We start from the raw sequence: 23021 nt of genomic DNA, 5'->3' as shown, positions 1-23021 counted from the left end.
ATACAGTGTTAATCCACCGCCGTGGGTCACACTGCATCTCTGCGGCCTCCAAGTACACACGAATATTTGGTGCTTTTACCTAGTAGAGACAAAGCACACTGGGAACCGAGCCCAGAGATCTGTCCACAGTGGGAATTCAAGAAAGGGACAGAGGATGTAATCAGCTGCTGCCCAGCTCCCCAGGGTAGGTGATGGGGCAGAGTTCACCTCCCAGCTGGTCAAGCTCATCAGCAGCCACCGCTCCATTTGCTGGGCGCCCAGCGAGTTTCTTCCCAGGCTGGTCTCAGTCATCTGTCTGCCGAAACTAAGTGAAAATGGAGTTTTTGTAGGATTCTTCTGTGGGTGCTGTGCTTAAAGAATTCCTTTGAAATGATGTCCGAGATGAAGCTTCCTTCTCCGGCTGTGCCCACAGGGCTGCTTTCTCCTCCAGACCACTGGTGCCCTGCAGAGGACTGTCATTGCAGAGTTCTTCAGCTTGGCTGAGTTCTAATGGGCACAGCCAGTCCCCTTCTTTTTCAAAGTATGTGTTTTGTAAAATTGCTTCTTTTCAGTGACAGTATGGATTGACCATTTAGAATGAAGATGATTAAAAAGTTAGACATAAAAAGTTGCTTTTTATTTTAAAAAGTGCTATTACTCATGCAAGAAAATATATATAAGTAAAAGGAGAAATGTTCAAATACCCACAACCTCACTTACTTTAAACAGTCATGACCAATACCATGTTAGATTATCAGAATACTCTATCATCTATCTATCTATCTATCTATCTATCTATCTATCTATCTATCTATCTATCTAACAAAATACACACAAATGTACCTTTTCCAAGCAAAACCAGGCCAACTTTCCAGTTACCAATCACTTGAAATACTATATATTGGTATAACAAGTCCCATCTTCGGTAGGCAGGGTGTGGCAATTTTTTCTCTGAATGTTCTATTGGTAGCCGGGGAGATGACTCAGTCAGCAGAGTACCTCGCAAGCATGAGGACCTGAGTTCCATCCCCAGAAGCACACACAAAGTAAGACATGGTTGTGTGTGTTTGTAATCCCATCATTGTCGAAGTGGAGACAGACAGACACAGTGCCTGGTGTCCACTGGCCAGCTAGCCTCAACTGATCAATCCAGGCTCAGAACGGCTGAAGCTCTTTCATCTCCTTTTAGGAAATCTCAATCCAAAGACCAGCTTAAGGAAGGACAGAAGCATTGAAAGGTGGAGGCCGAGGAGGTGAGAGATGACCCGGAGAGTGGACTCCACACAAGTACAGTGGTGTCTGCACCATCCATGGTAAGAAAGGAGCCTCTGGACCTCCCGGTGACAGCCAGAAACACCACCAAGGAGGGAGGTGGGGCAGGGAGCCAAGGTGATGACTCAGCTTTTTGGAAGTGTGGAGCTTCCGATTGAAAGCTCTTGAAGGGAATCACTCATCTGCTGGATGAGACACTCTTGGATCTGAGACACTCTCGGAATGTGTGCTGAACCTTCCGCTGGCCAGTGCTCACTTTACATGCATCCAGACCTTCTTGTACCTCCTGGCTTCAGGTGCACTGGGGTCTAAACGGTCCTAAGTTCATGGGACTTTCCAGATCCACTGTTTCACAGGATCACCTTTCTCCTAACGTCCCTGTTTTCAGGGTATTTGGGTGGAGAGTCGGGGTTTCCAACACAGCCTTAGAAGGAAGCACAAGTTATCATACTTATTAGAAAGCAATTGGGCATTCCTCTAACACCACCTTAGTAGCTCAATTTAAGTTGAGACATCTGGGGTGTGGAGAGGTGGCCCAGCAGTTAAGAGCACCCACTGCTCTTGCAGAGGACCAGAGTTTAATTGCCTGTTTTATGGATCATGAAAGCTTATAACATCTGCCCCAGGGGATCTGACACCATCTTCTGGCCTTGTGGGCCCTTGTACACACATGTGCACACACAGAGACATATATAATACATGTAATTAAAAATAAAATTAATCTGTAAAAAAAATCAAATTGAGACACCTAGTCTCTAAATCTACAAGCTAATAACCTTTCTCAAGAAGAGAGTTCCCAGATTGGCCAAAGAGTTGCTGGCGCAGGAAGCAGGTTGGTGGGGAAATGCGTTGTCGTATAAAAGAAACAAGAAGGAATATAATGTAACTGAAAAACGCTGGCCTCGGTGTGAGGACACAGGCTTGCAGTTCTTCCAGCATAAGCTGTGAGGTTTTGAGAAAGTAGCTTTCCCTCTCTGGTCCTAGCTTTTAAATCTTAAAGAAGAGCCACCATCATCTTTCTCTGGCTTCTCTGTTGCTCCCTCTCTCATTCTATATGATTCTCCTGGTGTGGTTCTGAGAAGTTGTTTGTGATTTGTCACAGTGTTTAGCATTGCAGAATCTTATAAGCAGATTCCCAGCAACTGACCCGATGTTATTTCTCTAAAGAGACGTCCAGTCAAGCTTTGTCTTCACCGCTGTTAAAATGGGAAACATAAAGACACACACTAACGTACTGTGGGGCGGAGACCGAAGGGTCACTGGGACAATGGGACACTGGGACGTGACAGGATACCATTTTTAAAAGTAATGGAGAAAGAGACTGAGGAAGATACTTGGTGCTGACCTCTGCCCTTTGCACGTTTGCTGGCACACGCATGCACACATGCACACATACATGCACACACACAAATATATATACTCACACAAATAAATACTCATATAAAATAAACAAACAAGCTAACAGACCTGTTGCCTCCCACTACCAGCACAAAGGCAAGATGGCCTGGACTTCCACAGACAGCAGTCTTTCCTGGTTTAATGGCTCACTCCATCCAAACCGACCCTTGATGGTGCTTTGGACTTCTCTGCTATATCACATTTTCTCTGAGTGATACTGACCCTCTCTCTTCCAGCTCAGAGAACCTGGCTGGATCATGCACAGGATAGAAGCTGACCCTGCAAAGAGCCTGTGGAGAATGGGCTGAGAATCTTCTCCTTGAGGTGTTTGGTGTCTCCTCATGCATGTGGATACTCAGGAAAGCAAGGTTAAAGGTGGCTGTCAGTGGAACTACAAGGTGGGAAGAAGAAAACTCAGGGAGAGCTTGGAGGCAGCCCTTCTAGCCCTGGGTAGCATGCATTCCTCCTATTCGTGGTGAGCCACGCCCTGGAATCAGAAAGCCAGAGCTCTACTTCCAACCTTGTCACTCACTGAGGAAGTAAGTCCCCACTCCGAGCCTCAGCTTCCTTGTCTGTTGCATCCTGTCCAGCTACAAAAGGCTAGCAGGGTGATCTGATAAGGACATGAGTAGACTTCACAAGAAGGCCCAAGAGCAGCATTAGCAGGGGTCGTCAGCATTAGTAGGAGTCATGGCTGTGCATCTCTGTCATCACTCTAGAGAGGCTTTGGGTGGTAAGTATTTGACCTCTGAACTTTCACTCCGGATTGAAGCAGCTGTGGGTGGCAGGAATGTGGGGAGGGAGGAAATATCAGAGTCAGCAGGCATGGGCCTCCATTTCAGGCTTGGCCAGGCTTCCAGAAGAAGGGAAAAAAACTCAAGTAGCTCTTTGTGGAGCCTACACTTCTCTGATTGTTTTGAGTGTCTTAGAGTCTGAGGAAAAACCTGGAAGGACTTAACACCATGAAGCAACCTGAGTGAGGGCCAGGATAAACGATCTAACTCCATAGCCTTTGTCTAGCAAACACATAGACAAGGACACAGACACACTAGGATCATTTTACAGGGTTTCTATGTGTTTGGGGAGTCTTTCTCCTGCCTTCCCAGCACATCAGAGCCTTTTCAGTCTCCAGAGGTCTTCCCAATGAATTGGTTTTCTTGTGCTCACCACCAAGCTGATCCTGGCTCATACTAAATACTCAGGGAGTTTCTGATATGATAAATAACATCCTGAGTGGGATATACTGTTACACCATGGCTTCCAATGAGCCATGCCTTCCTCAGTGCCTGTTCTTGTGCTATCCTTTATATATAAATGCTGGACTTTGCCACATGATTTGCTTTGGCCAATGAGACCTTTGTAAACATGGGGAGGGTGAGCAGGAGATAGAAAAATATTTATCCACTGGGATATTCCATGTGACAAAGTCTAAGGAACTTATAGACACCAGATAGTCAACAGACAGCTCTAAAGACCAGTCATGTGAGAGACCATTTGACATCCTCTAGTCGCCATAAAGATGTCTGATGCTTGAGGCCAGGTAACATCTGCAAAAGAATCTCCTAGCCCAGCAATAGGCTGCCCTTAGAATTACAAACAAACTAGCAGGCCTGGAACACTTAGTGGTGGCAAAGGTGGGAAGACTGAGTTGAAGGCTAGCCTGGACTACTGTCTTAGTTAGGGTTTTACTGCTGTGAACAGATACCATGACCAAGGCAAGTCTTACAAAGGACAACATTTAATTGGGGCTGGCTTACAGGTTCAGAGGTTCAGTCTCTCATTATCATAGTGGGAGCATGGCAGTATCTAGACAGACATGGTGCAGGAGGAGCTGAGAATTCTACATCTTCAACTGAAGGCTGCTAGCAGAATACTGGCTTCCAGGCAGCTAGGATAAGGGTTGGAAAGCCGATGCCCACAGTGACACACCTACTCCAACAAGGCCACTCCTTCTAATAGAGCCACTCCCTCGTCCAAGCATATACAAACCATTACTGCTACGGAAATAAATTTTGACCGAAAAGCAAACAAACAAACATGAACAACCCCAATTATAGTTTTAAGCCACAGACACTTGGTATGTTATATAATAATAGATCATTGAGACACCACTCCTGTAAAAAACATGAGATCATATGTATGTGCGTGTGTGCTTGCATGTGTGCATGCGTGCATGTGTACACATACTCAGTACTTATAGAAACCAGAAGATGTCATTGGATCTCCAGGAGCTGGAGTTACAGGTGGTTGTGAGCATGGGAGCCGGTATCTAAACTTGGGTTTTCTGGTAAAAGCAGTAAATGTTATTAACCACTGAGCAACCTCTCCAGCCCCTTGGAGGGCTTTCTTGAGAAGAGCTAATAGGCCAAGTAATGGAAAAGAAAGCTATGATTCATTAAAGGATGACCTGAAGTAGTGGCAGTGTGCATGCCAAATCTTTCTCATCTTTGTTCCATGTTATCAACTAGACAGAAGCCAATTAATAAGGAAAGCAAAATTGTTAAATGGAAGAGGACTAGTTGGTAATTAGCGTTCCCAGTGAGTGAGGCCACACTTCCTAGGAGCAATGAAGGTGAAGGCAGATCTCTATGAGAAGATTCAACCAGACATTGTTTATGTCACTGGGGAACACAGCTATGTATTGAAGAGACTCCTCCCCCAATTTATTATTCTGCTTAGTTCTTCAGGATGCCTAAAGACTACATGAGTTGTTATCTATGGTGAAAGATCTGGTCCTCAACCTTCTAGATCAGGAGAATCATCATGTTTGTATACCTTGAACTATTAGGAGCAAACTCCCAGGAAGCACACTTCTCAAAACAAACAAACAAACAAAAAACTAACGGCAAAATCAAAGAGAGGGCTATCCTGAAGCAGTTCTTATCTGTTCCTCAGAGTAAATGACTCATCAAAAATGGCAGATCTCTCAAAGAGAGTGGAATGAGAAGGAAACAGAGTTCAAGGGAATGTTCCATCTGCTCAGAAAATCCACGTGGAACATCTCTGTTCCTCTGCAGTGTCCTTTTCAGCAGTTGGGAGTCTCTGGCTACATTGTGGAACTTCTCTCCTCTGAGCATAACTCAGCCATTCTGACCATATGAGGACCTTGTCTCTTCTGCTGTCTCTGTAGCCTCCACACCTTCTGGGAGACAGGCTGTCTTAGTTGGGGTTACTGCTGCTGTGATGGAACATCATGACCCATGAAAGTTGGGGAGTGCAGTGGTTTGAATATACTTGGCCCAGGGAGTGGCACTATTAAGAGGTGTGGCCTTCTTGGAGTAGGTGTGGCATTGCTGGAGGAAGTGTCATTGTGTCATTGTGGGAGTGGGCAATCAGACCCTCCTCCTAACCACATGAGTAACTTTTGGACAAACTTTTGGGAGATAGTCTTCTAGCTTTTTTGGATGAAGACTTAGAACTCTCAGCAACTCCTGCACCATGTCTACCTGGATGCTGCCATGCTCCTGCCTTGATGACAATGGACTGAACCTCTGAGCCTATAAGCCTACCCTAATTAAATGTTCTCCTTCTAAGAGTTGCCTCAGTCATGGTGTCTGTTCACAGCAGTAAAACCCTAACTAAGATAGGGAGGAAAGGATTTATTTGGCTTGCTATTCCACATCACACAGTTTATCATCAAAGGAAGCCAGGACAGGAACTCAAGCATGGCAGTAACCTGGAGGCAGGAGCTGATGCAGAGGCCATGAAGGAATGCTGCTTACTGGCTTGCTCAGCTTGACCACCGGTCCAAGGATGACACATCCATAATGGTTTGAGCTCTCCCATATCACCCAGTAATTAAGAAATGCCCGAGAGCTGAACCTTATAGAGGAATTCTCTCAATTGGGGTTCCTTCCTTTCAGATAACTCTAACTTCTGTCAAGTTGACCTAAAACTAGCCACACAGGTGCTTTGCCAGACATGTGGCCATTTTTCTGTTCAGAAACACTGTGGGGATCCCCCATAATCAGAGTTTCATTATCCCAAGTCCCTGATTACCCATCCATCTCCTTCCTGATTCCTAAGGTGTTCTACCCTTTGGGGATTGATACAATGTGTTTGATTTGAATCACCAGATGCAGGTCATTTGCAAGATTAATTTACAAAAGCATGGGCTCTCACCTGCTTTGGGCTACGGACAAACGTTCCTTGATAAATGAAGCAACAGCTCACCTCACCCTAGCAACCCTTAGTAACTTTCTAGCACCCCCTTTCTGTAATCAGACACATCCTGAAACTAGGGAAGTGCACCTATCCAAACTTGGGCTGGTTTGGGGCACATGTACAGTAAAGTAACCTGTGTCCTTTCTTTGTTAAAAATTAAAGGAAAACCCCTACAAACCACCTTATACCTTATACCTACAAATGAGTAAAATAAGACACATTATGGGAAATGACATGCACAATGAGCAAAGACTTACATAACTCAATTGTATCAATCAAAACAGAAAACCAACCATATCTTATCCCTAGGAACCAACTCTTTATCCTCCTGGATCCATAAAATGGAGCCAGAGATGTAAATAGAGGCTCTTGAACACCCTTGCTGGAAGCACTCTGCCTCCTTGGGTTGTATATAGTACATGCTTTCACCTTGCCCTTGAACAAAACCCCTTGCTTCTATGCTATTTGTGTGAACCTTAGTCATCTCATGTTTCTGTAATAAAATTCCCTGACAAAAGCAAGTAAAGGGGGAAAAAGGGGATTATTTGGCTCATAATTCTAGGTTGCAGTTCATCATTGGTGGAGAAGCAGGGTGACAGAAACTTAAAACAGCTAGTCATATTTGCTCCTCAGTCAAGAGCAGAGAGAAAGGAATTAATGCATGGATACTAGTGCTCAGCTAAATGCCACTCTCACACAGTTCAGAATCCTCTGCCTAGGGAATGCTGCCACCCACAGTGGGCAGATCTTTTTACCTCAATTAACATAATCAACATAACACCCCCCAGAGATGTGCCCTCAAGCTAAGTGGGTTCTCAACCTCTAGGGTGGTGACCCCTTTGGAGGTCAAACAACCCTGTCACAGGGGTCAGATATCAGATATCCTGTATGTCAGATATTTACCTTGCAATTCGTAACAGTAGCAAAATTAAATTATGATCATGAAGTATCAGTTAAAGTAAGTATGGTTGGGGGTCACCACACTGTGATGTTGCAGTGTTAGGAAGGTTGAGAACAACTGGCCTAGACAATCCTTCATTGAGATTCTTTTCCAGGATAATTCTAGATTCTGTTAAGCTGACAATGAACAGTGACCATCCCAGAGATTTTCTTCAGTTCTCAGAATAAGATGCTAAGAACCTGGAAACACCCTGTTCAGTGACCACTGGTAATACATCCATCCATCCATCCATCCATCCATCCATCCATCCATCCATCCAAAAGTTACTCATCCTGTGTCATGTACTTAGTCAGTCAGTCTGATTTGCACTCAGTCGATGCTTTCAGAGAGTCTCAGAGGTGATAAAGGATTCAGGAATCCAGGTGAGAGATCAAGCTGGACGAGTTGAGGGCAGATATATGGATTGGCAGAGCAGAGGAGAGAGGGGAGGAGAGATAGTTTGGTGCATTCAGAGATTCTCAGAGATGATAATGGATTCAGGAATTCAGGTGAGAGAGCAGAACCTGGACTCTTTGAGGGAAGAAATGAGGACCGGTGGGACAGAGGTGAGAGGGAAGGAGAGGCTGGTTACAGAGAAGAAGGAATGTTGAAGATAGAAAATAGATTTGGTGGCTACCTTGTCGGTGGACAATAGAGGAGGAAGAGAGCACAATAGTGTTCACAATTATTAGCAACTGAGTATTTATTAGTGTTGGAGTCGTGACTATCAAAACCCCGCATTTATCATCCACTTTCAGAATGCCAGGCATCATTCTAGGTACCTTATGGACAGAACCTCATTATTCCTCACAACCTAGTGAGGTGGATGCCACTGTGACTGCATTTCAGATGAAGAAATGGAGTCAAAGAGAGTTAAGTAGGTTGTTCTAGGTGAGGCAGCTAGTAAGGGGCAAGCGTGGGGTGACTCTTGGGTGTCCAGTTCAGTGCCAAGTGGGTGCCTCCTTTTTCAGACACAGGAAGTGAAGGGAGAAGATACACAAAACAGATGTGCAACACGAGACGCCTGGCCTCATGCTGGGGAGAGCTCGGGAAGGCAGTGTGTGCCTAGGCAGGAGGCCAAGGAGAGCAACTGCACTGGAAATATCGGTTTGGACACCAGCAGCTTGGCTATGTAGGGGGCAGAAAACATGGGCTGGGGACAGAATGTCAAGGACAGAGTCAAGGACAGGATCTGGGAAAAATCCCAAGAGCAAAAGGGCTGTGGATGAAATAGAGCCAGATACAGCTCGTGGGAAGGAGGAGCGGCTGCAAGACTAAGACAGGTACCAGGGAGCAAGCACGTGAAAGCACAGTCTGGGAGAAGGGAAAGGCTCTCTACAAGGGAACGATGCTGCCTGTGTCAGAAACACGCCAAGGGATGGATACACTGGCAAGAGCTGCACAGCAGCCGCTGAAAGTGTACACTTGGGGCCTGGAGGCCTCCTGCTCCTGGAGCCCCTGGGTCAGGGACCACACTGGGGCAATCGAAGCTCAGTGCTTCATGAACATGCAGATTCCTGGAGCCTATTCCTGAGACTTGAATTTATAAGGAGTGGAGCTCCGGCCCAGGAATCTGAATCTTTAACAAGGTAAGGCCCCGAAGATGGTATTTCTTTCCCCCCACCTGCTCCAGATTCTGGCTTCTTGTTAAATGATCCGTGCTCTCTGCTTTGGGAGATCAGCATGTGAGCAGCCAACCTTTTCAGTTCATGCCTTCCCCCAGGGCCTTGGACAACCATATCCAAAGACAACAATGAGCAAAATCTCTGTCTCTGTCTGTCTGTCTCTTTCTTACAGATACACACACACACACACACACACAGAGAGAGAGAGAGAGAGAGAGAGAGAGAGAGAGAGAGAGAGAATCAAAGAGAAAGCCACTTGCTTCCAAAATAAGCACACATCTACATAGCACCCTAAATGTACCCATTCTCTTCTGATCCCTGAAGCAAAGCCAAACTGGTCCTGGTTAGGTCTGGGATGGGAGAAATGGACCCAAGTAAGTGCCTATAAACACAGCCAACCCAACCAAAGAGTAGGAAAACAGAACAGTAAGATGGCTCTAAGCCACTAGAGTCAATATAAATATATTTATTCTTAGTGTGTAGGGGACACAGAGGTGACGGCTGAGAACCATATGGAAAGAACAAGAGCTGGAGACGTGGGCAGAAGCTGATGGACCATCCTAGACCAGTGGTGGTGTTACACTGGGCCAGCCATGGAACATCTTCCACATACACTAAGGAATTTGGACTCAGTCTTGAAGAAATGGAGAGCCCCTGTGGCTTTGAAGTAGGAACTCTGTATTGTATTTTAGCTCAGGAGATCAGCTGTGGGAAGCTGGAGACCTCTCTGTCTCCTGTGGCGTCCAGCAGAGGGACCTCCATCAGAGAGAGCACCCTGGCGTGTACCTGGCACTGGCAGACGCAGGTCTTGGAGTTTGTCTCTTCTAAGCTGTGGAAGCTGAAGACTGTAGTGTGGGAATAAACCATGGGGAATGAGGAGGGGCAGGGGAGGAGGGGAAGACACACTCAATGCAATTCCTCAAATGGGGGGAGGAAGTGGGGAGCATTCCTTTCCTTATCTAAATATGTATTTAAAATAATCACAGAAAATAAAGTTGAGCTTTTGCAAGCTGGGTTAAGGGAGGCGAGCTAGAAATGCACAAAACCCAGCAAAGTAGGAAAAATAAGCAGAGGAGAAAAGAATATAAAAACAGGAAGTCTGCAGGCAGCAATTCCCCATGAGGTCATCGGCAAAGGCCCCAGAGGTTGATTCTCTGCAGGCCACAGAATGTGGAAAGAAAAGCAGGAGCAGGAGCCGTCTCTCAGAGCCCTGGGCACTAGGACAGGGCAGAACACGGTCATCGCTGGAGGCAGCTGGAAAATGTGAAAGCCATTTGTCCATGGGATGGGTGTGGGGTAGTCTCCAGGCTGCCCATCCCGAGTGGGAGGAGTGGAGTGGGAAACAGGGAACTGATAGCTAAAGCTGTGACCCGGGTCTGGGTCTAACTGAGGCGACTGAGTATGGCTAGGGAGGCCTCAAAGAAAGTGTGGTCTGGGGACATATTAATGACACCCAGCTATGATGTCAGTAGGACCTGAGACCAGGTAAAAAGTGGGTTTTATTTGCTTGTTGTTTTGTTGTTGTTTCTAATTTATAGCAAACTGTTGTCCTGAGAGCCAAGATCAGAGCCTGCGGGACTGTGACCACTGGGAGAGGTTCTTTTGCCCCCTCATATGTGGGGCATCAGTGGTGGCTCTGAAGTGAAGGGTCACAGAGGCACAGGGGACTAAAAGTGAGGGGAAAAGCTGGGGGTTCTGGCGAAGATAAGGAGCTAGGATTTCCTGTGTGAGAGTGTGCCAAAGGACGAGCTTGGTGAAGTTCCCATGTGCCACTCACCACTTTCTTTGGAGATAGGGTCTCTCATTGGCCCAAAGCTCAAAGCTCAGCGAGTATGATAGCTGGTGAGCTCCACCCCCGCCCCACTCCTAACCCATCTGTTTATCCATCCCCAGTGATGAGATTATAAGGCCTGGCTTTTCCCATTCTTTGTATCATTCCTCTCTCTCTCTCTCTCTCTCTCTCTCTCTCTGTGTGTGTATGGTATATGCATAAGTGTAAGTGCAGGCATGTGCTCTTGTGCAGATCTTAAAGGAAGGCACTAGGTGTCTTATCTCCCACTTTCTGCATCACTGCTCCAAAGAGTCTGTCACTGAGCCAGAGGCTCACGATTTCATTACACTCCATCCATCTCCCACAGTGGCGGGGCTACAGTTCCGTGCAGCACGCCCAGCTGTCTCCTGAGTGCGCTGATTCAAACTCAGGACCTCGTGCTCACTTGGCTCTCTCTGTCTCTTATCTCCTGTGAGGCAGAGAGCCTCCTTCACACACCCATGCTGCCATGAGGTTCTGCCCAGGGTCATGAAGCCAAGATTAATCGACAAACCCCCCCAACCCTGACATCTATGTCTCCTCCAAGTCTGTTTCCCTGTCATCCACTTGGTGGGAAGGTATGGAGAACTATATGGAAATGTAAATATTCTTGGCAGGGACTTGTTTGCATAGCAACCAAGTAAGTAAGAGAGCAAGATAGTAACCACCTACTATCTTTACAGACAAAATATTTTAGTCCTCAGGCCAAGTCTAACTTCCCAGGAGTCAGTGAGCACACAGAGGTCAAGCAAGAGGCTTTGCTGCTCTCAAGTTTTCCCAATTACTTTGAATGTTTATGATCCATCTACCTTATAAAATAAAGGGCCAAAATGAAACCAAGAAAAAAAAATGACACCTTTGCTCCCTCTTCCATCTCCAGGTTCAAGTACTCTTTCACCTTCCCTTTTGAAAAGTCCAGGCCTGAGCAGTGCTCTAGAGTGACCTTCGATGTGTCGCCACCTGGTGGTCTCAGTGGTAACTGCACGTTCGTGCCTCAGCATCCCGTGTTTGTGGAGTGTCCACTGTGTATCAGGCACTACACGGTGGTAACTGTACTTACTCACTTCGTATTAAATATAAGGCTCTGCCTGTGTGGTTAGACGCTCGCCATGGATTAGTATCAAATGCACTACAGATATCCTGTAGCTGCTGTTATAGGAACCCATAAGCATCGTGACCAAACGTTACTTGAGGAGGACAGGGTTTATTTGACTTAGACTTTCACATCACAGTCCATCGCTGAGGAGAGTCAGGGAAGCAGAAACATGGAGTGAACAGAAACCATGGTGGAATGCTGCTTACTTACTGACTTGCTCCCTCTGGCTTGTGCTCAGCTTGTTTTCTTATACAACCCAAGACCAGCTACCTAGGGAATGGTACCACCCAGAGTGGGCTGGGTGTTCGCAAACAAATATCAACCAACAGTTCCCACAGGCCAATCTGATGGAGGTAATGTCTCAATTGAGACACCCCTCTTCCCAGGTGTGTCAACGTGACAAGCAAGATGAGCTGTCACCACAGCCTGAGTCAGACACCATCCTGTTTGCTGCCACTATAACTGGACAAATTTCCCTGCACACAGGCAAACAAAACCAGATATCTGCACCTTCACCACATGGAGACAGAAACTTAGAAATAGCAGGCCCCATCTTCTGAGAACTTCAATAGTTTTCATGTTTCCAGAGAGTTTCTGAGCAGTGCTATTATTAAGGAAGACAGGGCTGGGGAAATAGCTCAATGGGTGAGGACCCACATTCAAGCCCCAACACCCACATACAAAGCCAGGCATGGTGGTGCATGCCTGTAACCCCATTGCTAGGAGGCAAGAGTTAGTGGCAGCAGACTCTAGGTGCTTGCTGGTCAGCCAGTTTAGCTGAACCAGGGAGCTTCAATTTCTCTGAGACACCCTGTCTCAGAAAATAAAGTGGAGAAGCAGTTGAGGGAAACACCTGAAACTGACCATTGACCTTTTGCTGTGTGTGTGTGTGTTCACATATGCAGATAACTGTTCACATTTAGCATGTATATGTATGCATATAGAAGTCTGGGGACAACCTCAGCTATCATTTCTCAGTAGTCATATATGGTATGTATGTATGTATGTATGTATGTATGTATGTATGTATAGGATCTCTATTTTTTAATTAGGCTAGACTATCTGGCCAGCAAGCCCAAAGGTTTTGTCTGTTTCTACTTCCCCAGTAACACCACACCATGCCTGTGAGGGGAAGGGGGATGGATGGGTGGATGGATGGATGGATGGAGGGATGGAGGGGTGGATGGATGGATGGATGGATGGAGGGATGGAGCGATGGAGGGGTGGAGGAAGGGAGGGGGAGGGGAGGGATGTACCCATGGAGGCCAGCAGAGGATGTCAGATGCCCTGCTTTATTACTCTTCACCTTACCCCCTTAAAACAGGGCGCTCACTATTTTGGGCTAGGCTGGTTGGCCAGCAAGCTCCTGGTTTAGACCTGTCTCGGCCTCATAGCACCAGAGTGACATGTACATGTGGCCACACCCAGGTCTTTTACATGGCTACTGGGAATTTGAACTCAGGTCTAGCAAATGATCTCAGCCACTGAACCAGCCCCTCAGCCCCCACCCTGGACATGGTTTCTGAGGATCCAGCCCAGGGAAACACCTTAAGGACAGACACACGGTTAGTGGGTGACACGGTCCAATCATAGCGTTCTAAAGAGAATGTGTATTAAGGAGACTGTCCTTTTGTGATTGGGTTACCTCACTCAGAATGATATTTTCTAGTTCCATCCATTTGCCTAAGAATTTCATAAATTCATTGTTTGCAATCGCTGAGAAGTACTCCATTGTGTAAATGTACCACATTTTCTGTATCCATTCCTCTGTTGAGAGACACCTGGGTTCTTTCCAGCTCCTGGCTACTATAAATAAGGCTGTGATGAGTATAGTGTAGCATGTGTCCTTATTACATGTTGAAACATCTTCTGGGTATATGCCCAGGAGTGGTATTGCTGGATCTTCCGGTAGTAAATATGTCCAGTTTTCGGAGGAACCACTGAACTGATTTCCAGAGTGGTTGTACCAGCTTGCAATCCCACCAGCAATGGAGGAGTGTTCCTCTTTCTCCACAACCTCGCCAGCATCTGCTGTCACAAAAGAACACACATGGTATGCACTCACTGATAAGTAGATATTAGCCCAGAAGCTTGGAATACCCAAGATACAATTCACAAACCACATGAAATGCAAGAAGGAAGATCAAAGTGTGGATACTTCAATCATACTTAGAAGGGGGAACAAAACACCCATGCTTCCATGACTTACAGAGACAAAGTGTGGAACAGAGATGGACAGAATGACCATCCAGACACTGCCCCACCTGGGGATCCATCCCATATACAATCACCAAATCCAGACACTTTGTGGATGCCAACAAGTGCTTGCTGACAGGAGCCTGATATAGCTGTCTCCGGGGAGGCTCCACCATTGCCTGACAAATACAGAGGTGGATGGTCACAGCCTACCATTGGACTGAGCGCAGGGTCCCCAATGAAGGACCTAGAGAAAGGACCCAAGGAGCTGAAGGGGTTAGCAGCCCCATAGGAGGAACAATAATATGAACTAACTAGACCCCTCAGAGCTCCCAGGGACTAAATCACCAACCAAAGAGTACACATGGTGGGACTCATGACTCCAGCTGGATATGTAGCAAAGGATGGCCTAGTCGGTCATCAATGGGAGGAGAGGCCCTTGGTCCTGTGAAGACTCAATGCCCCAGTGTAGGGGAATGCCAGAGCCAGGAAATGGGAGTGGGTGGGTAGGTGAGCAGGGGGAGTGGGGAGAGGATAGGGCGTTTTAGGAGGGGAAATCAGGAATGGGGACAACATTTGAATGTAAATAAAGTAAATATCTATTTTTTTTTAAAAGGAGACTGTCTAAGTGGAAAACAGGCAGAAGGTCAAGGGCACATCGTGTGTGCCCTGTCACTCACACCACTGCCTGCAGTTTTTTTTTGTGAGCACCAGAAGCTTGGCCTCAGCTGCTCAGGCAAACCCTCTCCATGTGCACTGGAGCATCCTTTAGCAGCTCGTGAAGTTAAACACTCTCTCTTGAGCAAGCATGTGAAGAGAACGGCCCCATGGCTGCCTTCCCTGCACATACACAGGAAAGGCATGGACTGCTGGGGGTGACTCACTTAGTTGTGGTCCACACAGAACCCAAAGCTTCTGGAAGAAAACAGAACATAGAGGAAGACAAGCCCGGGAAACCAGGAAGGGGTGGGATGGGGTGGGAGACAACCCTCCCTCCAAATGCAGAGGGACATGGCCCCTTAAAAGAAAGGAAAAGCTGGCATTTAAGCGTCACAATAAACTGCCCTACCACTGTAAGAGAGAAGGCCAGTCTGGGGCATGGCTTCTGCTTGGTTGAGTTTGGGTAGCAGTGCCACATTCAAACAGAGACATGAGGTCCTATTTATAAAACCTCTTATAACCAAGGGATAATATTTAATACAGATGGGAAGCCTGTGGTGATGGCTTAGCAGTTAAGAGTACTTGCTGCTTGCTCTCCTGGAGGGCTCAAATTCAGTTCCCAGCACTCACATTGGCAGCTCACAACCACCTGTCACTCCAACTCCAAAAGATCTGATGCCCTCTTCTAGCCTCTGAAGGCACTACACTCATGTGCACACATCCACACATCCACATAGTTAAAAGTGAAATCTTAATGAATGGTCCCCAAGGCCTGTGCAGGCAGGCAAGAGTTCTACCACTGATCTACACCCCAGCCCAGAAGGCAGACAGCTAAGAACAAGGTTCCAACACACAGAAGAGTAAGTCAGTATGACATAATATCCTGGTTTTTCACTTACACCTGAGGAAACTAAGACCCAGAGACTGGGGATGATCACCGATGGGACCGCTGAGGTCACCGTGGCTGGAACCTGCTTCTCTTGACCCCCGACTCAGAGCCTATTTGTATTTTCAGTTTTCCCAGGTGTCTCCCTGACCCTGGGAACGTGAACATTGGCTCTAGTGAACACATGGAAGACAACTCGTGGGAAACTCGGAGGAACGCACCAGCCTTTTATGGGGTTTTCTCGAGCCAGTCAAAGATAAGTTTTATTATCTCCCTGTCTCTCTCTCTCTCCCTCTCTTTTTGTAGAAGAGCAATTACCAGTGTCAGTGCAAACAGGGGGTTGGGTCTCTGAGTTAGAATTCCCTGCTTTGTTTGTGCCTATCCTGACTACAGGACTGTGTGGGCTGGGTGTATCGAATGATTTCCCTTGAAAGAAGACCTTGAAACGGAGTGCCTGCCTTGGCTCTGGGCCTCAGGCTGATGACTCCAGGGGGTCAAGCCCTAGACCCTTCACTGACAAGACGTTGGTTGTCCATAGTCCAGGTGACCAGGGCACCTCTGAAGAGGAGAAACAGAGCAGGAAAGAGGTGTGGAATTTTCCCAGAAATCTGACTCAAGAAAGGGGCAGTGCAGATATCTGTGCTCTCGAGCTGGAAGATCTTTTACCAGCAAGAAGGATGTCTGTGTGGCCATTTATTCACCTCCCCCTGGCGATTTTGTGTGGCTGTGATTATGTGAACGCATGTATACATGTATGTGTTCCTATGTGCAGCACACATGTATTTGTGAGAAGGCCATAGGTCAACCTCTAGTGTCCTTCCTCAGGTGACATCCATATATTTTGAGACTGTCTCTCAGTAGCTTGAAGATCTCCAAGTATGGTGAGAAGGCTGGCCAGGAGTCCCAGGCTCAGCTGTTTTGTTTTGTTTTGTTTTGTTTTATTTTGTTTTGTTTTGTTTTGTTTTGTTTTGTTTTTGAGACAGGGTTTCTCTGTATAGCCCTGGCTGTCCTGGAACTCACTCTGTAGACCAGGCTGGCCTTGAACTCAGAAATCCGCCTGCCTCTGCCTCCCAAGCGCTGAGATTAAAGGCGTGAGCCACCACTGCCCGGCTTCAGGCTCAGCTTTTAAAAAGGTTTTCTTTCTTTTTTAAAATTTTCTATTTATGTGTATGAGTGTTTTGCACGTCTGTGCACCATGTGTGTGCCATACAGTGGCTGGAAGAGCAAGTTGGATTCCCTGGAACTGGAGCTACAAATGGCTGTGAGCCTCTATATGGGTGCTGGGAATCCAACCCAGGTCCTGTGCCATGTTGTCTGGTACTCTTAACCACAGAGCCATCTTTCCAGTCACTTGGCTTTTTTCTTTTCTGTTCCCCTGCTAACCTGTAGGCCCAGCAAAATACCTCATTGACTGTCCAGTCTTCCCCACTGTAGCAGCCACCGCCCAGCCACCACCCAGCCACCGCCCAGCCACCTGCTCAAAGCCACAAGGCATCCAACAGTCTGACCACGCTCACTCTGCAGTGTTTTCTGAGGTACTGCCCTGTCAGGAAGGCTCCATGCCTCCCTTTAAGCCTCATTTGTTCCCCGGCTATGGGAAGGCATAGGGACTGGCCCCGGAGAAGTGTTCAAACTTGCCCTGTGCCTGTGTTTATAGCAACAGGGGCCCGCTGGGAACTGGCAGCAGGCTGGCACTGGAGTTCCTGTGGTCTGGATCACCTCACCCTGTACCCAAGACCCTCTGAAAAGCCTGGAGACACCACGTTTGTTTATCCCAAGACAGAAGGTCAAGTACACGCATTTCTGAGAACTTCTGTCTATGCGACTCTGAAATTAGCCAAACAAGGAAATTCTAACCACTAGGCAAAACCATCCTGGCAAAGCAAGGCAGTTTCCCTCCGTCCCTCCCAGGCCTCTATCCAGCCTCAATTTTCCTATTAACTGGACTTCTTTTTGGAGCACAATTGTGGTGTTTTTCTGCTTAACCATATTTTTTTTAAATGAAGAAATATTTCTCTCTTCTTCACATGGTAGCCAGAAAGTTCTTTGGGGACCAGGTTCTTTGTCCAGTGTTTGCAGGATCCCCCATGGGCTGGATCTGTGCACCTCTCAACTCTTACTGGGTGACCTCTCTTCCCCAAGCTCTTCAAACTCTATTCAGACCGGTATTTGACTTATTCACCAGGTTCTTTCGGGACATGTAGAGATGGGTAAGATTGCACACACACCCAGAATCTTGCACATTCACCACCATCACCACCACCACCACCACCACCACCACCATCAACATCAGCTTTGATGCTCCGCTGCTGTAGCATCCCTCCACTCCCAGGTACTTGACACCACCAGCCCACAAAACTATTCTACTGCCCTCAGCTCCTGTTATGACCCGTTCTTGTTCTTCCTCTGGCATCAGATCTATTCTCTGCTTCTATAACTTTGCTCTTTCCAGAGAGCTGTATAAGGGCAATCATGCAACTGATGAAAATATCTATGTGTGTGATATGTATACATGAGAAAGTGGGGGAGGGTCACACCTAGAGCAGCACGTGTGGAGGTCAGAGGAGAATCTTGGGTGTTGGGCTTGACAGCGTACCACCTATTTTAAGGGTTATTTTTCTAGACACACAGCTTCCTGATCCTCTAGCTTCAGGGGAGTCTCCTGTCTCTAGCCCCAATTTTCCTTTGGTGACATTGAGGTTATAGACATGATTCTGTATCTAGCATTTGTAGCTCCAGGGACTCAAAATTAGGTCCTTGTGCGTTTACAGGAAGGGGTTTGCCTACTAGGCCACTTCTGCAGGCCCAGGCGCCCTTTCATTAACCATGAGGTAACAGAGATGCCACTACATTAGCATGTCTAGCAGCAGTGCATTTCTTTCTTCAGCCAAGTGTCAGTCCACTGTACCGATGTTCCACAGCACATTAACCCTTTACTAGTTATAGAATGTTTGAAGGACTTTCAATTTGGGTTGGCCATGATTGATGCTTCAATGAACATGTGGGCTCGGGCATTCGTGTGACTGTGAACTGTTGCTCTCTAACAGACACACATTTTACATATGGGTCAGATGATAAGAATGTATTTAACTTTATAAACAAAACAAAGAAGTTACACAGTTAGGAGCTGCTGCCTTGTACCTAGTGCTCTTATGGGCCATGCATAATGGCTAGTCCATCTTAACAAAAGGCAAGAGAAATCCAGACAGCTATGGAGTATTCTTAAGAAAAATCAGACCTGAGAACGAGCAAACTTCTAGCCAAGGCCAAGACATGGTGATGAAAAAAACAAAACAAACAAGCAAACAAAACCCCCCAAAACAAAAACCCAACCCAAAACAAAACAAAACAAAAGCCCCCAAAAAACCTACCACCGTAGATAACATTTATCTTAACAGGTACTGTTCTTATATTAAATTATGTGCATGTGTATGTCTCTGTGTATGTACATATGAGTGCAGTGCCTGCAGAGGCCAGAAGAGGGCACTGACTCCCTGGGAGCTGGAGAACACAGACAGCTCTTCTCACGATTCACCTGCCCTATGGTGGTGTCTTCCTCCTTTCTTCTTCCTGCTCTCCTTCTGCTGTCTGCCTCAGACCCCCAGCTCAGGAACCAAAGCCCCACCTACCTGTCTTCTGCCCAGCTACAGGTTGTAGACATCTTTATTCAACCAACAGTTTTAAATTAAGGAGCAAGGTTTGTACAACAAAAGCTGGTGTAAGTGTGAATTCACTCATCTTAAGACCTTGGCATACAGAATTTAGCACTACAATACATAACAAGGACCAGAAGTCAGCACCACCTGTGATGGTTTGAATAGGAATGGCTCCCATAGGCTCTCTCTCTTTTTTTTTTTTTTTTAATGCTTTTCCCACAGGGAGTGTGGCCTTGTTGGAGTAGGTATGGCCTTATAGTCACTATGGGGGCAGACCTTTGAGGTCTCCTATGCTCAAACTATACCCAGTGTAACACACAGATTCCATCTGCTGCCTGTAGATCAAAATGCAGAACTCTCAGCTTCTTCTCCAGCACCATGCCTGCCTGCATGCCACCATGTTTCCCACCATGACAGTAACAGACCAGACCTCTGAAACTGTAATCCAGTCCCAATTAAATGCTTTCCTTTATAGAAGTTGTGATGGTGGTCATGGTGTCTCTTCACAGCAATGAAACCCTAACTAAGATGCCACCTTATAGAAAACTGAGGGACAGAAGAATGAGTTCCGTGTGAGAGGAACTAAGGGACCCCAGCTTCCTCAATAAGGAAATCACAAGGTAAGAAACCAGAGCCAACACACCTGGGACACTGGGCCGATAGTCATACAGCTGTGCCCCTTTTACGATGCTTTTCAACAGTGAAATAAAATCATAAAAGTTCCAGCAAAGATAAAAGCAAACACACTTATAATCAGCTACTTAGACCAGGTGATGATTAAGCAAGAAGCTATTGGAAATTCTACTTTCAATGTCACTTTACAATGCTCAGCAACTGTTTTATGATATATATTACTATAATTATGTTATGTAGCTATAAATATAGTCACTGTTGGGTTCTAAGACATGGCCAACATAATTGTAAGTAGAGATATAAGAAATTCACCTAAACAAAATTTCAAAATTTTCTCTATTCTCACTATTAGTGATAAACACTGAGGTATGTAGGGGTGAAAAGTGTTCAATTGTTGAGTCTGTTTTAAAGCATTTTTAACAAAGACTGAAGAAGGGCCCGAGAGATGGCTCAGCAGGTAAAGGCACTTGTCACCACACTTGACAACCTGAGTTCAACTGTTCTGTATGCCTCACATATACACACTTATACACACACGAAATGAAGAAATGTTCTTAAAGTGAAGAAGAAGGAAAGAGAAGTGGAGAAAGGGGACGAAGAGGAGGGAAAAAAGAGAAGGACAGTGTGCCACATAACTATGGGGGAAAGTGGTCATTGTCCGTCTGGGGACAGTATTAGAGTTCATTCTATTCTTTCCTATGAGCTTAAAATGTTTTCATAAGGATTTTAATAACTCTCTGCCCTACCTACTGTGGTCCTCTGTACCATGACCCGGTGAGGTTTATCTATTCCTCTGAATGCAAGCACAGTCAAAATCGGATGTGTCCAGTCTTGTCTGCTTCCCTCTCCCAGGCTTTGAATCTACTCCAGTGTGGCTCAAGCATTCAATGAGAGGTCCACGCCTTGCATGTAGCCTGACCTCGCAGACAGGGCATATTAAAGTTGACAGATACTTTATTTCTGACATTATTCTTAAAATAAGATTTCAGGGAAGTCCCCTTTTTGTCTCAGAGGAATCCCAGCTTTTTCCTTGGTGACCCGGCTCCCCCTACCCTGTGCCTGCATGGATGCATGCAGAAACCAAACCCAGCATGGGTTCCCTTCAATCTGTTGTGACCCCAGTCTGGGGACTTGTCCATCTGCAATGGTGGTAAAGCCCAGCACTTCAGCTTCACCTGCTGTTAGGCTGAGCACGAAGCTCTTAACTTTGAAGAGCTTTGTGGTTTCATAGACTTTGCGATCTTAATTGTTTCACTGCACCCCAAACAAAGGACAGATTGTGCCATCCACCAGCCTAGAGCTACAAGCCGCTGCTCTTCAGTTGTCAAAGTTGGCTTCCCCGTTTTATGACACAGAATAAAATAAGTTCCTGTCCTAGTGCTTAGCTCCTCCTAAGTCCTAAAAGATAGTTTTGTGTGTGTGCACTAAAAAGTGAAACTTTACTTCTCTGTCCATTTATATTCTTTTCATGATTGTGAATTTATGGCTAAGTGATATTAGAAGAATCATTTAGGTAGACCAGCAAAATGCCTCTGTGGATAAAGGCACCTGCTGCCATGTCTAAAAACCTGAGTTAGCCCCAAGACCAAAACAGTGGAAAGACAGAACCAGCTTTCACAAGTTAGCCTTTAACCCCCACATCTATTCTCATGCATGCATACACACACACACACACACACACACACACACACTACAAAAATAAATAAATCTAATAAAAACTTTAGAAAAGAGAATAATCATTTTTGGATGAAGAAACTATTGATATTTACAACAGTCTCTACCTGTCCTTTTCTCCAGCTGACCCCATGACAGTCTTGGGATGGCATGTTAGGGATGTAAGAACATGGAGTTCATATGTGCTTTTGTTAGCTGAGTCATTCATGCACTGTATATTCCAGGTTCTTCATGCTGGGAGCACCACCCTGTTTCATTCAGAAGAGAGAAGGGGTAAGGAGGCGTGGGGTCCTGACCTTGAAGAACATGCTTGGTCTAGGGTTTCTACCACTACTAACCAAGCTCCTCACCCATCTATTCCAGGGCTCCCTCTCCTTTTCAAATTGCTGAGGGACCTAGAACTCAAGAGTCCCCCTCCCAGGCTTTGCTGTGAGATCCATAGACCTTTAAAGGTGTATTTGAGAGCCAGAGCAAATCAGGGCAGGGGCAAGGAGCTAAGTATGCTAAATTATAGACCCTCACAGCAAGAAAGTCGACTTGTACATTTGGAAACATAAAGTTTATATGGTATTGTGAGCTGTGTGTGTGTGTGTGTGTGTGTGTATGTGTAGCGGTGGGAGAAGTGTGTGCATATATGCATGCTCAGGAAGGCCAGAGGTTGAGACCAGTGTTTTCTGCAGTGGGCTTCCACCTTACATATGGATGCACCATTTCGTTCTTAAACTCAGAGCATCCCAGTTTGGCTAGCCAGCTAACCAACTTGCTCCTGGGGTCACCTGCCTCTCTCGGACTCCCACACTGGATTAGACATAGGCTGCTCTATCTGCCCATTTTATACAGGGGTCTGGGATTCTAAACTTAGTTCTCATGTTTGTAGAGCAAACATTTTTCCTATTCTTCCCAACCCACAAGGTATTGTTAATGTTAGGGAAAATGGGTTTTTATTCAATGTCTTCTCAACAAATATTTCCTGAGCTCCCGTCACAGGCCAGATCGCATGTGATGGGACCCGGCATCCTTTCCTTGTGTCTC

The sequence above is a fragment of the Mus caroli genome, unplaced genomic scaffold (genome assembly GCF_978045245.1).
Source record: "Mus caroli unplaced genomic scaffold, Mus_caroli_1 scaffold_11, whole genome shotgun sequence".
In the NCBI taxonomy this organism is placed as follows: Eukaryota; Metazoa; Chordata; class Mammalia; order Rodentia; family Muridae; genus Mus; species Mus caroli.
Note: the sequence above shows the minus strand (reverse complement) of the source record.